Source organism: Fringilla coelebs (assembly GCF_963513975.1).
Source record: "Fringilla coelebs genome assembly, chromosome: 3".
Classification (NCBI taxonomy): domain Eukaryota; kingdom Metazoa; phylum Chordata; class Aves; order Passeriformes; family Fringillidae; genus Fringilla; species Fringilla coelebs.
Window position 1 is genome coordinate 108,881,867 of NC_140030.1, and position 14,164 is coordinate 108,896,030.

Here is a 14,164-nt window from a genome sequence, read left to right on the forward strand (position 1 = left end):
CCCAACTTACAACGGGTGCACCCTGGAAATTATTTCAAGTATCATTCAAGTGATCACAACAAGTTTGACCCACCTCTTCTTAAATACAGTGTTGTAATTAATAATACTCCTGTATTATCAGGAGCTGCTGGAAACAACAGATCAAGTCTGTTATTGCAGAGCAGAAGACTTGTGCAGAAATCTCATGCTTGGTAATTTTGTGCATGCCTATTTTATTTGCAAAGCACCCCCAACAAAGGCAGGAATGGTGAATCTGACTCCATGTTCTCAGAAGGCTAAGTTGTTATTTTATGATACTATATTATATTAAAGAATACTGTACTAAAGAATTCAGAAAGGATACTTACAGAAGGCTAAAAAGATAATAATGAAAACTCATTACTCTCTCCAGACTTGAAAAAACCCATTAATTAAAATCAAGGCATTTTCTAGTTAAAGAATTATGAATCATTTAGGTGGGAAAAGACCTTTACAATCATAAAGGCCAACCACTAACCTAATGTGGCCAAGCCCACCACTAAATGGTGTTCCCAAGCTGCCCCTCTATGTGTCTTTTAAATCCCCCCAGGGATGGTGACTCCACCGCTCCCCTCGGAAGCATGTTCCATGCTTAGAAACCCTTTTGGTGAAGAAATATTTCCTAATATCCAATCTTATCCTCCCCTGGTACAACTTGAGGCCATTTCCTCTTGTCCTATCACTTGTTCCCTGGGAGAAGAGGCAGACTCATTTTCAGGCAGTTGTAGAGGGATAAGGTCTCCCCTGGGCATCCTTTTCTCCAGGGGCTGAACACCTTCACCTCCTTCAGCTTCTCCTCTCAAGATTTGTGCTCCAGACCCTTCACCAGCTTTGTTGCCCTGCTCTGAACATGCTCTAGCAAGTCCTCAAAGTCTTTCTTGTTCCTATTTTTATTCTTGTGTTGGTTATCTTGTTCTTGCCCCACAGAGTCCTTCTGTTAATATTATTTCTTACAGTATCCTTGTACCTTGGGACAAGATTTGTCTCATTTTGTAGCAAGCTGCTCTATGGTCCCTGACCCTGCTGACCTGTTCTCCTCCACTCTCTGCTCCCCTCTTCCCTCCTGCTGGTTTGGGAAGCCACTGGAGGGGCGACCACCTTTTTGTCCATTTCATAATAAAACTCACAAAATTCATTTTCAAAGGCCACCTAACAAAGAGGATTAATGAACCTGAAAATGAAACCAAATGGCTTTTGGGGACTTTTTTTCCTGGTTCAGCCAGTGAACCAAAACTCCCAATTATTTATGACTGAGTTACACCAGCACTCAAGAATTAAATGCAATTAAATACATGTATGCAGCCCAAGAGCAAGGTGATTTCTCTGTGAGATGTCTTGCTGTGTATTAAGAGTTGCTGCTGGTGGGCTTGTTGCTGAGTTACATTATTTCCCCTGAGATCAAAACAAATCAACATTTCCCCACTTGGTGTTTTTGAAGACAATGTTTCAGTAACAGCTGAACAGCAGGGTCTGGAAGAAAACGGGAATATAGACAGAATATTAAAGGAGGAAAAATTCAAAGGCTATAAGAATTCAAGGAGAGGAGATGGAACAAATTATTATTATTATTATTATTATTAATTTGGTTTAAAATTATAAAACCATATGTGGTTTCTCAGAATTTTAATACAACTACACCATTCTCTTGCAAATTATCAACCCAAAGTAATTGGATAAAACCAGACCAGAATATGGCCAGAGAGATAGGAGAAAAGAAGAGCAGGAGATTCAGAAATTAGGGGACTGACCTCTAAACGTGCCAGATTTCTTGTTCTGAAGGAGAAATCACAAGAAAAATATAACTGCAAACTCTCAGATAGGATACCTTGCAGCATCTATAGTTCTTCCATTTAGGGAATAACCAGGACATTTTATTGCTGTTTTTTCTTTGATTATACACACTTCTCTAAGAGGTCAACATCTTAAGATTATCTTTTTCTGTACAATGTTCTGGGAGCACTTTTGCTGTGTCTTTCCTCTGTCAATCTTCAGCTTTCCTCTTCTGACAGCTGCTGGCTTCTCTAAATGAAGGACAGTGAAAGATGCTTTTCCCTTTAGGAAAAGAAAAAAGTCAGAACGCAGAACCAGCAGGGGGGATATAATTGTACTCATCACCTGCAGACAGATATATTCCAATTTTTATTTGGTCTTTCAAGGATATGATGAAAAGTCCAGTTTGCTGATCTGGGTTTAGGGGAAGAAATTGAGATGGTTTACTGCAGGTGCATGAGAAACTGTGGGAATGAGGATCCCCATGGACTCTGGCTGGACTGACACCCACAGGGGACATCCCCCCTCAGTCAGGGCAGTCTCCCCTCTCTTGCACTGCCTGGTACCCATCACCAGCATGCTCCCAGGGTTTTCCAGGGCTGGAAGCTCTGGAGGAATTAGGGCAGGCTCTCTGCTGGGCCCCCTCTGTTCTCAGGGTGGTCATTGCTCACACCACACAAATATCAACTCTGTTTTATCTCACTGCCAGCAGGACAGGTCTTGGGGTCAGCTCCAGCCTGGGGGCACTGTGCTGGCAACACAAGCCTCATTTATTACTTAATAATAATATTAAGTGTCTGTATGCATTGCTTTTATCATCCTTAATGCTCCTGTCTGCAAATCTCTCTGTCAGATTTGGTGTGAGATGCAAATATCTCTTAATTGGATCAAATAAAGCAATGAACCTCATCTGGCTCAGCTGGCAGCTGTACTGCCATACCTTTGCAGAGATTTTGGCCCACATTTTGCTATAGCTGAGCCCCAGACAGCAAAAGCTAACAGTGATTTTCAATTCTCCTAGTAACAAAAAATGGATTTATTTTTTTTAATCATGTAGGCAGGTGGAAGAATGTTACCACCAGAACAGCTTTTCTAAGCATGGAACTGGGCTGCTCAGCCTCTGGCAGTCTGCATGGTAAAGAGCATGGTCCCACAGAAATGTGGGGAAAAACTCCCAAGTGACATTCAATAGAAATGTTTCCTCATATGTAGAAATGCCATTTATTTGTGTCTTGGACCTACCTGAGAAGAAATTAACTGTACCCTAGCTGAAACCAGGATGGACATAATTCCTCACAAATGTTTTTCTGCCATGACAAGATTATTTTCTGTGTGTTCCCACCTGGAACACACAGAAAATCAGTCACATGTCTCTGTCAGAAGTATCTTAAAATTTTTAAATTTGGACATCAGGCTGGGCACCCACAGCCACTCCTTGAGGGGCACGTTTGTGCAGGAGCTAACAACTCTGCTACACTTTTGTACATCATTAGGCTAATGTGCTGCTTAAATAGAGTCATCAATCATTTTGTTATTAAAGCCCTTTGTGCCTGGCAACAAATTGATGGGAAACGAAAGCGTTAGTAGGTTGTTTGAGTATTGTAAAACAGTGCTTGTAAAGCTCCCACTGCTTCAGTGGAAGGTGAAAAAGCACAGAGGAGCTAATTTATTGTGCCAAAACAAGCCTCTGAAAGTGCTGTGACTAGAATTGAAATAACCAATTGAGTTGCCTTTCATTTGTTCTGACATGCTCCAGACTTTCAAGCATACATTGGGGCTGCATTTGCAGCTTCTTTCCTAAAAATCCTGAAACTTGCAAGTCTTAAAAAAACCCCAAAAACCAAAAAACTAAAGAAAAAAAGAAAGCTGAAAGTCTCATGAAACCTATAGCTCCAGCAGCTCGTACCTTGAGAAGGATGAACTGACACAAGTCTCCTTATTTCAGAATTATAACACTATATTCTTGCTCAGAGCTTCTTGAGTACTTAAAAAATTCTATATTTCTGATTTTGCTCTTGGGTATCTTTATTTCAGTTACTCTAATAGTGCCCCACTTAATTCTGTATTGAAGCTTTGCACTTAAACCACAAATAAAACTCTTCTCTCTCACAATTGCATTGTTAAGTTGAACTTCCATATTATGGTCATGGGTTTTTCAAGGAAACCACAGCTTGTGCATCACATCCTGTATGAAACACACTTTGGCTTTTCCCAGGAAGCAGTTAAAAATCCCATTTATTAGCCCTGTCAACAGCAGCTGTCGAAACACTACAGGCCACCCCGTTCATTCCCACAGCTGTAGCTCCTGGAGGAGAACAATGAAAGGTCAAAGGCATTCCTGCCCATTTTCCTGCACTGTTGTTCCTCAGACCTGATCAACTACAATGGGAGAGCACAATCCTTGGCAGCACAGAGCAGGTGAAGACATCACTTGCTCACTCTCTCTTCCAGCACAAAGGAAGCGTCTTTAAGTGGCCCGAGGTTGAGCTGCGTTCAAAAAGAGGCAAGAAGAGATCTCAGAATATTCCCAGTTGGAAGGGACCCACAAACATCAGTGAGAGAACTCTTAAAAGAATGGCCTGTACTCACAACCCTGGAGTTATTAGCACTAGATATTAGTTATTTATTGGCTCCAGCCAGCTGAGCTGGGGAGAAGAGCTGGGGCCATCCAAGGATGCCAACATGTAGGTGCTCACTAAGATTCAGGAGCAGCACTCGGACTGCACAAGCACTTGGAAATCTCCCGAGGGCTAACAGCAAGGTGAAAGTTCAGGCTAGGAACCTCTTGGGGCTGAGGGAAGAGAGCTCCATTCCTGCCCACAGGCTTCAGTGCAGGGAGCACAGAATCATGAACGGGTTTGGTTTGGAAGGAGCCTGAAAGATCATCTGTTTCCAATCCTGCTGCCACAGCCAGGGACACCTTCCACTAGATCCACTAGATCCCAATCCAACCTGGCCTTGAGCACTTCCAGGGACAGGGATGAACTGCAAGGTAGAAAGAGACTCCTGCCTTCTTGTGCCAAGCAAATTGTGGCACTCAGTTGTGTCACACTCATCTTGTGTTTGATTCTGCTCCAAAAGCCACTGGAATCAGCTCTCTGACTGTCAAGGGGCTCTTCCACTCACACACAGCAGCTTCAATTATATAAATATGGGAATATGGGAAGCAAAAGGCTTTTGCAGCTTGATTGTCTCGCTCCAGCAGATGAGGAACTGCAGACTTGACTGCTTCCTAAGCCCCACCAAATGAATTATCTTTGTCCTCAGCTCCAATCCCAAGGCAGGCAGCATGGCCTGGCCCTCTGGCAGAGTGCTTGGGGAGGCTTAGGGCCGGTCCCCTCGCAGTGACACCCTCCAGAGAGTGGCCTTGCAGAGCAAACAGACCTTCATTTCACACCAAGGGGACAGCAGTGCAGATTGAAGGGCTCAGGGAAGCGATGCAGGCAGCATCGGTTTCCTGCCTGCCTGTTGTATGTGCTAAAGACAAAACAGCTCCCCAAACCTGGGCGTGCTGTAAAAGTGCCAAGAACAGGGAAAAGAACTGACAGCTATTGCACTGTTATCCATAACAATTTGATGTCTCAGAATCCTCTGTGTATGAATCTTTCTTTTTTTTTTTTCTTTAATAAGTACTAGCATGCCAGAAAGCATCATAAAAGAGAAAGAGCATCAGGGGTAGTGTAATGTTGGGGGGAGGAATGAGTAAGAGCCAGCCCCATGATCTGGAAAAAGAGCTTGTTCTCAGATATGTGAGGGTGGAAAACACTTTTATTTTAATTTCCTGATTGAAGCCAACGGCCCTAATTCTTCCTTCCTCTCTAATTAGACAAGTGACCATGACTAAGTCAATTTGGTTGGAGACTAACTAATGAAAGAGAAAAATCCCAAATTAACATTTCCACTTGTAATATTAATTCAGGGATGAATTAAGGTTGTTTGGGTGCTTATTTTTGCATTTTCTACGTCTTAGCAACTTTGGGCTTCTCTTTAAAGTGTAACTTAATTTAGGTTTGAATTTAGGTTTGAATTCAGCTTCCTGAGTGTGTGTTTTCTTGGGGCTGGAGCATCCCTGTGGTGTGCTTTGCCCATTAGCTCAACCTTAATCCTCTCCCCATTGCATTCTAGAGCTGTAAGCAAATAGATGGTGTTAATAATACATGCTCAGGCCACACACTGTGCCCAACCTTGCCTCCTAACAGAGAACCCCTTGCTTCATTGCAAATAAGCCTGATAGCAAATTGATCCATTTTCCCATTTATTTTTGTTTTTAGAGGAGCAGGATTAGCAAGGGAAGCAGATGCACAAACATCACAGGGGCTGCTGGTGAACAGGAGCACGTGGGACACTGGCTGGTGTGATCTCACTTGTGTCCCCTGAAATATCAGCCAGCTGCTGTGCTGGCAGTGCCCTTGCTGCCTCCACCCTGAGCTCATTCCTGCTCTGTTCCTTGAGGAGGTGGCTGCTCCCTGCTGGAGCTGCCCCAGGATGTGCCACCAGGGCTGAGCTGTGTCTCTTGTTGAAGTAGATGTGAATTTATGAAGGTCTTTTTCTCGTGGAGCCTCTAAGCTCCAATATAATTAGCTAAAAGCCTTTTCTAATACCATCATCCTCCCCTTGGGCTGCCTTCCTGGAAGATCAAGGTAAAACCTTGGCTGATGAAGGGCTGGAGGTACAGCCAGAGTTAAGCATAGGGAAGGTGGTTGCTAGTGCCAGCAAATCCCTCTCTCCTTCCCAGCTGTGCCCAGGCACTGCAGCTCCTGCCTCTCCTGCACTCCCACACTCAGGATGCCTCCACTGCTGAGTGGAAAAAAAAAAATGAAATCTGGGTTTGAGAAGCAAAAAAGCCCTGATTGTGCAGTGGAAACCTACTGCAGCCAGTGAAATCTAGAGAAAGTTAATACCAAAGTGAAAGTAGAAACATATTGAAAGCATGTCTAGGAAACTTACAGAGACCTCCCAAACCACACTGAAGTGAGAGGAAAAATTGAGATCCGTGTTTTTATGGTACCCCTGAAAATGAACAGAAATCAGGGATCATCCCCCAACTCATCCCAGCACAACCAGGGTTTTAAACAAGTCCAACATTACCCTGGGAGTCGCCAACACCTCCAGCTAGTGATGGAAGATGCTAGGAGGACTTAAGAAATTGCTCAGTCCAACTAAATGCTTGAAAAAGGGAGATGGTTTTGTTATAAAAATATTTCTGCCCAAGACTGGGAAGAGTTAAACCCCCAAGTTCTGCCCAGGATTTTTGATTCTTTGCTTTTTTTTTTCCCCTTCCTTTGAATGGGTTTGTTTGTTTCCCCTTGGAGACTGCACACACAATAGGCAGATTTTTCAATTAAGCCATTTTTTTCCACTTTTAGTCTTCAATGGAGCCCAGGTGCCAATTGTTTGCTGCTTGGTTTCTGCCTTCCCTTTCCTGCCTACAGCTTAACCCCTTTCTCTCCTTCCTGCTTTTTGGCCATCACTGGTCATGCAGATGGCTGATAAATAATCATCAAACAGCTTGGGAATGTGTCAGGTATCAGTGACATTAAAAAATGCAGTATATGGACCATCCACCAATGAATTTAGCAATAGTTGGATAGTAGCTGATCATCTTTCCTTTGAAGCCCTCATCATAGCATATTTATTTATAAAGTGAAAGCATTTGGTTTTTATTTTTAAAAAATACTAGAAATCACCAACAGCCAGCTGAAGTGAGCATGGAAGACTGACAAAGACATTGTAATAATTTTTCTTTTCCATCCCTCACGACCCCATCACGTTCTGGGGAGGCAGCTCAGCGAGTTTTAGCACACAGCTGCCATCCTGTGCTCATGGAGAGCAACCTCTCCAGCCATCCCAGCCTCTGGGAAGCACAGAAGAGGGCTTTACACAGATCAGGGATTAAGCTAGAGCCAGGTTTGGCTCAGCTCAGTCACCATGGCACTGTTAGAAGCCTTAAACCCTTTTCCTATCAGACTGATTGTGGTGGTTGTGCAGCCTCTGTGCTGCTGTCACTGCCTGACATGGTGATCAGGTGCCTGGGGCTCTGCCTCACGTGTTAGACATCAAACCAGAAGATAAAACAACAGATAAAACCCCTGCCCTGCCAGGTGCCTTACTCTGTGAGAGGAGGGTGAAAGACCCAGTCAGTTTTAGCTCTGAAAAGAAGCTACAGAGCAGTGCTGAGTGACTGAGTCACATCCCCTGCAGCCATCAGGGGAGGGAGGGCAGGGAAAAGGGCAGAGAAAGGGAAATAAATAAACAACAGAACCACCAAGACTGGAGGATGTGAGGATGAATCTAAAACGATGCTCTCCAAGAGCTGAAAGAACACATTTTTAAGAACAAGACATCCAACCTGGGATGAGGGACTTGCACTCTTTCCAGATCCTCCTGGCACCATAACTCAGTAAAAAAAAGGAGAAAAGCCATCTGTGGAAATGGGATGCTCCTTTAAGCCTTGCAGAGACTTTCTCCACCACCACAAACCACCTTTCCTGTTGCTCTTCCTTTACCACTCAGGGCTGAGCCATGGATTCCTGCTTCTTTTTTGTGTGTGTGTATTTCAGAGGGTTTTTTTTTAAAACCAAGGAAGAAAATCAATATTAAATTTTAAAAAGAACCCCCAGAGATTTGGGGAAAGTGGGCATAAATGTCAAAAAAAACACAAAGAAAGACTGAGCTACTAAGAGATCATACTTGGAGCAGCAGCAGTGGGGTGGGAGGGAAGAAATATAGCAGACAAATTTAACACCATTTAGGGGGGTTTATACACAATGTTTTCATTGCAAGCAGCATTCAGAAGTGACAATTTAGTGATTTATCATATCCCAGTGCACTCCTTCCCTGTCAAAGTGATAGGCAGAAGCAGCAGAGCACCTCTGGACGCACTGTTCACTACAAGGCACCCCCAACAAACCCAGAACAGCTGCACCCATTGCCCACACTGTGCCCTTGGGCCTCCTGAGATGCTGGGATTTAGGAGAAGGCCTTGCAGGGGAGCAGTGTTTCCAATGCCAAAGGATTTAAAAACATACAAGGCTGTGACAGCTGATGGGACCTGGAAGAATTAAAGGAGAAGGTGTCTGTCTTAGCAGAGCATCTTTGGCCAGTGAAGCCAGATAACCCTCAAAAATCATTAGTGGAGGATCTGGGAGTGAAGCCCAGCAGGAGATGCTGGCAGCATGAACTCCTGCTCCACACAGGAGCATCCCCAGGGACCAAAAACTCCCTGCAAAGCAGACAGGATCTGACCACAACACCTGCCTCGGGCCAAAGCTGCTCTGTATTTTTCATGAGCCCCACAGAAACATGGTGTATTTATGATCACTTCTCTCACCAGACTCGGTTGCAATCAGCACTGGATCCCAAAATTGAAGGAGAAGCCTCAATTCCTCCTTCAAGGCTCAGCTCCAGTACCAGGCTCAGTGCATATGCATTTGGCAGGGAGTAGCAAATCAAGTGAAGGAACATTTCAGGGGGGTTTTTTTCAGCTGATTGTTTAGGAATTTACTTGGAATAAGCTTCCTCCCCAAGAGGGATTTCAATTCTACACATGCACAAGGAGGAGAAAACATTAATGCAGCGTTAAGACAGCTCAGTGCTGAGAGCAGCATGCACAGGCTGAGCAGAAGGCCACTGAAGTTATGTGACACCCAAAACTAGGTATTAGCAACTTTTCAAGGACCATGGTGTGAAGTGTTCAATGACAACAGCAACCTTCCCCCTTGCAAATTGTCCCAGCAGACACAATTCCCCCAAGGGAATTGTTGTTCAGCTGTGTCACAGGACAGGTCTCCTCGCCCCTTGGTGGGGGACTGGAATGCTGCTGGTGCCACCAAGGGACACACTCACATCAGGTCCTCCCTGGGAGCTCCAAGGGACAGGAATTGTTTCTCTTTAAAGGCACACTTTAAAGGTTGTACTTCATGAAATAAAACTAAAAAAAAAAAAAAAAATTAAAAATCCAGCAACTGTGGTGCCCTAAAAACAAGGTATGTGCAGATGAGACTGACCTGCTGGCTCTGCTTTCCCTGCAGGTTTCAGGCTTTGCTTTCAGGCTCCAGGCATTGCACAGCTGTAGTGATTAATTACAGCATGTTACAACTGAGATTTCAACTTCTGTTGAATTTATGGTTTTTATTTACCCAGCCCCACCAGCTCGTGCTCTCCATAGACTTGGGAGCCATCAGTAAAATGGTTCATAAAATATTCAGGGTGCTGCTTCCTAATGACATGGGAGAGCTGTGGGCACTGAACTGGTACCAGGGTGTAATTAACTCAGGGTAAGGTTAGATCATCATGTTTCCAAGCAAAATAGGGGAGCACAGCAGCACTGGGTCTTCAGTGGCCGATGCATTTTGGAAACAGGCTAACATATGGAGTCTTTCAGAAGACTCTGAATCCAAACCCATGTGTGGATGTAATTGAATGTGCAGTGCTTTATGCAATTATACCTACAGATGCCTAAGTGAGAATTTAAATTAGCATTAACTTAACTTGCTGAAGGCAGACAAATGCAATGGGGTGCTGGGCAGATTTTCCTGTGAAGCTCTGCTGATCCCCATCAGTTCCTGAGGCACTGCTCCAAATGTAAACCCTGGGGATCTTTTCAGCAATTAGGCCCATTCTCTGCACAAGTGGATTCAGAACTGAGAATCCATCTCTGTGCAAACCACAGTGTCACATTTGGGCAGCAGAGGGAATGATGCTCAAACAGGAGGACCTCGCCTCCTGCGTTCATATAAGGGTAATCTTCACCCAGAAATTCTTACAAATCCATAAATACCCCTCTTCTCACCCCTCTTCTTCTGCCCAGAAGTCCTAAAGAAGAAAAATTATCAACCAACACGTGGGAAAGGGTCAGTGTCTCATGGTTCTTCTGCATTGAACCACAACACATCTCTTGATGCTCCTTGGATGAGCAGCATCCAAACCCCAGCAGGACTGAAGGACTCGACAGGATGTCTCTTTCAAACACTGAGGTTTGCACACAGAGCTTGCTGCAACTTCAGAGCTGCCCACACCCCAAAAGCAGCCTTTACTCTGATCTCAGCACACCATGGAACTTTCCATGAACTTTACCCTGTCACCCTGATTTTTCAAGTTTTTCTAAGCCTCCTGATGTTTACATTCTTGTAACAAACTTTCTCACACACTTTCTGTAAATAACTCATGGTTTTGCATTCTTTTATGGAAGAGGAGAAATTTGATGGACTGTTGGTTTGCCCAGTGTCATTGGAGAGGTGGCAATCTGTAAATGTTGGACTCCAAAAATAAACTTCTCTTTTTCACCTTGAAAGCAGCAGCGTGTTGTTTCGTGTCCTATAGTGACACTACCCAAAGGAATTTCAGATTCCTCCAAACCAAATAATCAGGATATTGTTCCCTGGCTGTGGTGACTACAGAAGCCTGCAATGGCAGAGAGGTTTTCTCCCTGTCACTAATGAGTATTAGGAGGGTTGGCTTCCCGATGAGCCAGACACTTTGGCAGCAGCACACAGCATAAAAACAATTGAGAAGCAGCCTGATATCCTAATTTTATGAAAAAACAAAGCAACAGGACACATCATCAGCTATGACAGGGGAATTACCAGCTGGGGAGGGCACCATTTGTTTGGTGCAGAAGCAGCAGCAGACTTGGATCCTTCCCTCCCAAAAGCAGGTGCAGGTCAGGTAAACTGAGATTTGCCAGGGCACTGCACCTCTTGGGCACCTGAAGGCAGACTGACACCAAAGGCCTGCATGTCACCTGTTAAACAGCAGATTTCATCTTGCCCACTCTGCTGCAAGGAAACATCTGATGAGCTGACTCAATGCACAGCTGCACACATCACCCTGGTAATCTGCTGCTTGGAGCAGCTTCTCCCTTCAGCAGCTCTTAGGATTGGAACTGGGAGGCTGATGGGTTTTTTAAATACCTGGGAAGCATTTCTGGACCTCTCATCTGTCTGAGGAATGGCATTTCTCAATGAGCACACATCACTTCTCCCATAATCCAGAGACTGAATTTTCCTCTCAGCACAGATTTTTATACAACTGCCCTGTATGAAAAACAGGTTGTAAATTATTATTTAAAGGAGTGATATTAAGACAAGCCTTACTCTTATATCCAGAAAGGGCATAAATATCAAACAAAACACAAAAAAAGACTGAGCTACTAAGAGATCATGCTTAGAGCAGCAGTAGTGGGAAGGAAGAATTATAGCAGACAGGGAATGTTCCTCCTTTCCTGGGATCTCCCCTGGGATCATCTATAGCTGTAGGACATTCTGCAATTTGGGTGGGCCAGGTTGTAGCTCCTGGATTTCTGTGGAGAAGTTCCAGCAGCAATAGTGCAGCTTCCTCTCCTCCAGCAGGACTCTCATCTCAAGGCAGCAAAGTTCATATCCCAAAACTCACCACAGTAAATTCTCAAGCTCACTAAAATGTTTCAAGCCTCTTCATTTCCCCCCCTGTGAAGGAATAATATGACCTTGGAGAGCTGCTTTGTAGTTGGGTTTTTTTTTTTTTTTTTGCTGAACAACAAAGGAACAGCTGTTCAGATTTTTTTTTTGTTGTTGTTGCTGTTGTCTTTCATGGCAGGAACGTGTGTACTGAATATTTAGGACACATTATCTGAAAATAAAAGTACTGCTACTAGAACAGCTCAAGAGCAATCACATGATGCCTCCCAGAGTGAGGCAATTTCCCAGTTCCCATTTCCCAGTCCTGGTGTGACCAGGGAAGTGGGATGGTGCTGCCTGGGCAGTGCTTGTTGCAGGAAGGTGCTGCAGTGCTCAGCTGGATGGAAATGCCTTGCCCAGGAGCACAGGAGGGGCTGAACTTCCTTAACTCTGACCAGATTTGAGCAAGGTGATGGGTCCCCTCCCAGCCTAGATATTTTTCCTGGCTATAATGCACAGCACAACATTATAGCAGAATATTTTTGCCTTTTTTTTTAAATGAAAGTGGGAAGCTGAGGGTGTTCAGCAAGGTGAGGGAAGGAGCATTTCACTGCTGGTTTTAGAAGCCCACAAGCCTCACATGACCTTTGCTGCCATGAGTTATCCAACCTGTCACCAGAGCTGGAGGCTGCAGCACAGCTCTGCCCCTGCTCCTGAGGAAAGGAGGGCTCTCATCTGAGTATGTGGCACAGAACAGCTCAAAAATCCTTCAGGGAGGAAAAATTAAAAGGAAAGGAGAAAAGGCAGAGGGAGAAATGTGCACAGCAGACACCACCTGTGAGTAGGCTAAGAGCTCCCACTCCTCCTCCTTTGGAAAAGCTCTCCTCAAAAGGTGAAAAACATCTTTCTGTATTTCTCTCACTCACTGAGCAGGAAAATGTGCCCCTGACCCAGCTTTATTTACCCAGGACATGCTATGGAGGGAGGTTTTAATCCAAACACAGTGCTGAAAAAGGATGGATGATTAAATTGCTGACATAGCACCCCATTTGTGTCTCTAAAGGTTGAGTGTAATTTTCTGCCTTTCATAATTGCTCTGTCTATCCCTTTCTGCCTTTTCCAGTGCATTTGCTCTTCCTAATCTGGCCTCAGCTTTCTAAATATGGCTTTTTATTGATCCCAGACTTTCTGTTCACTCCAGATGAGCATCACTGAGGCTGAGAAATTGGTCAGCAGTGCTTTGTACCTGATAAATGCATTTTTATTTTTTTCAGTTCTGACATGTGTACCGTAAGCACAGGATGGAAACCTAATCCCTGCTGCCTGGCAAGCCCTGCTGGCCCCTCTGCTCTGACCCAAACAAACACACACACATGTGAAGAAATGGGTCCTGACAGCCTCCTGCTCAGTGCAGAGCTGCACATCCCTAGAATAAAAACCAAGCCACCCTTCAAGAAGTCCTGTTGGGTCCACACTGGAGGCTCAGCTCCCCTGAACAGCAAGCATCAGTTAGACACTGCTGTGGATGTTATATTTCAGATCCTTGCTGATATAAGATATGATTGTCCACACCCACATCCCAGTTGCCTTCCCTTGGACCAGCTATCCTGCAGTTTGTCTGATCACACCCATGGTTGGTGGTGTGGTTTCACAAACACAGCTCTCAGCAGCTGCAGGGGTCTTTTGCTCTCTCCAGCCAGGGTGCACACAGGGGATATTTTTGCCCCTGACAGGGGGAGAGAATGATGGATCTGACTCCATCTTATCAGAAGGCTAATTAATTACTTACTTATACATATTATTCTATACTGTATTACATTACATCTAAACTGAATCTGCCAAGCCCTCAACTGCACAGAACTCGTGGCTGTCAGCCAACATTCCCCCCCCCCACACACACACACACACTTCACACACAAAACACCATCACTTTGGGTAAACAATCTCCATGTTGCATTCCCCTTTTGCACAAACACAGGCACAGCAAATAAGAATTGGTT